Consider the following 5,042-nt stretch of genomic DNA (forward strand, 5'->3'; position numbering starts at 1 on the left):
CCGACGACCTCAGTGGCGAATTGCACATGTCATATGTATGGTGGGTGAGGCAATACGTTCCATCCTTATTTATTAACACTAGGTTTACGGACACTCGTTGCGCATATTTTTATTGTAATTCGCTCTGTTAACAGTTACATTAAAATGCAATTTTTCTTTTAATTAGAGTGTATATTCATATCATTACATCAATTAAATCCAACATAAATTGCTAACAAATAATATTTATAAGTTCTGTAACGTTAGGTTTAGAATCTTAATGCGTCAAATTGACGTATTCCGTAAACCTAGTGTTAATTTTTTCTAGGATTCGTCTTGCACAACGACCCCGCGAATACTCCACTGTTAAGGATTCTAAAGGAACCTTAATATCGCGGGGTTTATGATACGGACGTGACTTCTCCGCTATTTTTGAGGATTAGAACCTCGAGGCATTTTTACTTGATAAATTACGTTGCGATCATTAAGGAACCTCCAAACTCCACATGGGATTTGGAATTCTTCCTCGCCTCAATCGCAATTAACGTATCATAAACTCGCGGTAGCGTATAGCTGGAGACCACCGGGGTCTGGGGGTCTTTGGCTTTCCCCAAAGATTGTTTATTTAAAAAGGGGCAATGTTCTCGCTCATCCTTGCATGGTGTACCTGGACACTGGACAGCAGGGTGGGCGGGAATGTTGCAAAAGGTAAGAAACGCCCTGCCAAGGTGACGACTTGGAGGATTGGCTTGACCAATCTTCCCACCGGTTAGCGCTACGCGTTTTCGTCACCTTGGCAGGGAGAGCCGACGTTAGGTTAAGGGTACCGTTAGGTTTTGGAATTAGATTTGTTTGATCGAGCCTCATAACCTCGAGTCGACTTTCCACAAGTCTAGAAATATTCTTGTGTAACACGAAGAGCAATGGGCTCTTCCTTGAAGCAACGGGCTTCAAGGTTTTCGTTTTTTCCCCAAACACTAGTTTCGAGCCTACGGAAAGGGAACACAGCAAGGAGCTGTATGATAAGCACGGTCTGCTTTTTGCGTTTTGGATTATCATAGAGGACCCACTTTACATCTTGAGTGATCAAACGATCAAAAAACGCTTCTGTATTGTGCCGCTGAAGCAATAAGTTGTATGTGGTGGACCGGTCAGCTTTGTTTTCTTCGGACAGATTATGCGAGGCCCAAACACCTGCTCTTGCTAACTTTACCAATCTGCTGCAAATGTTCTTGGATAGTTGATCAAAGTTGGTTAAGAGTCTTTGACAGTTCCTTGATTGTCTGACACGGATTTGCTTCCACTTCCGCCATTAACATGTCATTGTCTGAAGTTGTTGGTCTTCCTAATCGATACGAGCCAAAAAGATCATAATTATCGAATTTGAACATAGAAAACCACTTTTGACATTTATGAACGTCTAATGCACTTGGATAAACATCGCAAATCTTTTTGGTAGCAACTGTTGCGTTACTACCCTTGTGAAACTCAAAAAGCATACAATGCCGGATATGTACCTCTTCTGGTATTAGGCTCGCCAGTTCACCATAAATTGCAAACAACTTTTAAGATTTAATTATTTACGAGTAAACGGGTCACTCTAACCTTGCAATGTCTTTGACACGACTTCGAAGTACACAATGAGCTGATAAATAACAAACAAATATCTACATGCGCAGAAACGACATTGAAATATGTTGTCAAAGTCACTATTCTGAACAACTTTTCCTTATACATGTTGTCGTCGTTTGGCCTTTGTCTTCCAAATATTCGCAAAAATAATTTTATTGCCGTCATTCACCGACCGGCGGTTCAAAGTCACAATTTCAGACATGTTTATTCCTGCAACAAAAAACAAGAATATGGAACTTTGTTCCATGAGCCCTGCGGAGCAAAAAATGAAACATCTCTACGACTTGAACAACACATTAAATTCGTTTTGCTGACTGGACCCCCCCCCCCCCCCCCCCCCCCCCCCCCCCCGCAACACTAACTAATACCGATACCCATTTTTAATATAATATCTCGGCAACTAAGGCCAAGCGGCGGTAACATGCATAGGGGGAAATTGTTTAGAATAGTGACATATTTCAAGGTTATCAAAATCTGCGAGGTCGTCAATCATCTGCATAATTACCGAAATGATTGTAGGATATGGTTGACTGCGAGAGCAATGATCGTAACGAACTTCGTTATCAAGACTTTATTAAAACACAAAAATAATCGCTTTACCGAATCCATGAATCGCTCCAATCGCTCTGCCTTTTCGGTCGCCTTTTCCTAATCTCCCATACACACACACACACACACGCACGCACGCATGCACGCACGCACGCACGCGCCTTGAGACAGAAACCGCACGAATTCTGCATTCGTCTTTGCAACCTAGCAATCGATCGATTTGTTTTTCGTGATAATTTGAATCAATCAAGAATTCAACTTTTGTTACCTGTATACTAACACTATTTATAACGGCTGACGACGGGCACCTAAAACAAGAAATTACTATAGAATTAAAACATATAGAAAATATTGTAGTAGTATACATATACAAATTTTTGTCATTTTTCTTTAAACAATTGAATATTATATAAATTTAAATCCATTATCAGACGATATAAGATTCTTACGATATTTTAATTTTTATTTGATTTATATATAAATAAAGGTCTATTTTCTAGCAAAAATGAGTATTTTGTTTCAAAATGTTATTTTTGAACCAAATAAAATAATTCGACGTTAGATGGTAGACAACCTATATTTATACAATATTCCATTGTTTACATTATGGTTCAGAATACAGATTACACTTCTTGGTATATTGCTAAACGCCATATTTATCTTTAAAGAAAAAATGAAAACTAAATTTGTGTATACTGTTCATTTATAATATATTTATAAATTTATTACATTTGTATCTCTTTTGATTTCATATATGTATTGAAGTATGATCAGAATCAAAGCATTATTGCTAATGAAGCAAATGTTCTCACTGTGCATAATTCTTGATATTGTAAATTATCAACAAGGAAAAAATAATACTCTTCCTTTATCCAATATATTATATCCAGAAATTTCATACTTACATTTACTTTTGTTATATTTTGAACACAGAACAATTTTATACGCCATCCAATTCATTGAAGTCTGTGTTTTTTAAATAAGCGATCAACGTTTTAATACTATAGTAATTTGTAGCTAAAGTACCTAGAAATATGCAGAAATATTTAGCGTTTCAGGTGTCCGTAGTCAGCCTTTATAAATAGTGTTAGTATGCAGATAACAAAAGTTGATCAAATTATCACAAAAGAAAATGAATCTTTATTTCTGTATTCCTTGAAAACAATATTCTAAAATATCTCCATTACATATAAAATACCTGTAGAATCAATTTAGCTTTGATAGTACGAACTTCGTATATTAAAATAGTTACAAAATTAAATCACAATATTCCATATTATTAAATACTAAATTTGATGCAATAATTCTTTGTTATGAAATAAAATATATTTACAACTGTATCATTCTCAACGATTAATTCGTCAAAATCTCTATAGAAATCGATAAAAACCATCTAAATCGAGTGGATGTTAAATTTCGAATCATTTAGATTTATAGCACTAGTATCTAAGTTGTAACGGAGAGCAAATTTTAAAACTGCTAGAAATTACAGAACCTCGAGCTGAAATACAGTTTGGACCTCGATGTAACGTATAAATTTTAAACGAACTACGTACTAACAGCTTCTTTCTCTGTAAGTTTATTACAAAGCTATCGTAAAAAAAGAACTATCCTAATGGACTAGAAATTCCCTCTATTTTTCATCGAGAAAGAAATCAGTAAGAAGTCGACCAAATATAGGAGCAGAGTAAACCTACATCGCAATAGATGAAGTTCACACGAGGCTATGATGGACAGAGGAAAGGAAGGATCGATTGACACAGATCTGAAAGTCTCTAGGACGAGTGCAGCTGTTATTATTTTCTTCGAGCGGCAACGTGCTCGTTTTGGAGCTTTACAACGAGAAACGAATTCCTCCTTCGACGGTACGCCATTTACATAAAGACAGGAACCGATCTCTCTGCCACGTTTTATTGCCATGTAATGTGCATTGACCTTAATTCGAAATGACAACCTTCGGTACTCGTGTTTGTCTCAAGAATTCTTATATTTCTTAAAAAAGTCTTTTGACGACTATGAACATACACCATTCCTTAACTACAATGTGTATCTTAAGTACACATAAAGTTTGTTCTCTTGAGGATGTAAGGCCCAATTAATCGTCGCGGAACACGTCTATTTTTGGTTCGTTACTCGTCAAACTAATCTTGAGTAAGTGTTTAACAGTAAATCTACCACAACCGGTCAAATGACCGTTTTTTACATTTCGCTTAGAATTTCTAACATACAAAGGTTATTTTAGCGTCATTTAACTTCACGATTTTTTTTATAGTATACGTAGAATGAATTTTTCAGTATTTACTTCTATTCTTATTGTTTGTTTTCTGAGAAAAATATGTAGTCTATATTGCCTACCATGAACGATTTATACTTTTTTGTAAAAATAAAATAATAAAATATTTTTTGTTAAATTCGGACAAAATTTGATATTAAATTCTGCTTAATTTCCGATGTAAATATAGAAGGATGAAAGGAGAATGTCTTCAGTTTCTACTTTCTTAAAACGGTCTAATAATGCGTATTAAAAATAGTCAAACTTTACACGCGTGCAGTTCCGAAACTACCATTGTTTTCCCCATAATTGAGCCACTGTTAGAAGTGGCAAGGTCAACCTTTAAAATGGTTTTTGTTTTATATCGATTTGACTTTTCGTTTTGGAGATATCGTAATTTAAATGAAGGGGTAATTTTAAAAATTCTACTATCTCTGTCTTCGTCTGACATATCGGATCTCTCTCTCTCTCTCTTTCTTACGTGCGTCCTGACAGTCGTGACCGAGAGACGAAGTACTTCCAAAAATTACTATTTATTATTTACTACGAACACGTGTGGTCAATGACCTCGTGACGTCATCAATGGAAACATAAACAAATGCTTCGAACC

General features: G+C 35.7%; 1 pseudogene; it reads right to left on the reverse strand.

Moving 5' to 3' along the window:
- Positions 1–1,029: 1,029 nt before the first annotated feature.
- On the reverse strand, positions 1,030–1,667 carry LOC143345732 (uncharacterized; annotated as a pseudogene).
- Positions 1,668–5,042: the final 3,375 nt, after the last annotated feature.

Source organism: Colletes latitarsis, chromosome 9 (assembly GCF_051014445.1).
Source record: "Colletes latitarsis isolate SP2378_abdomen chromosome 9, iyColLati1, whole genome shotgun sequence".
In the NCBI taxonomy this organism is placed as follows: Eukaryota; Metazoa; Arthropoda; class Insecta; order Hymenoptera; family Colletidae; genus Colletes; species Colletes latitarsis.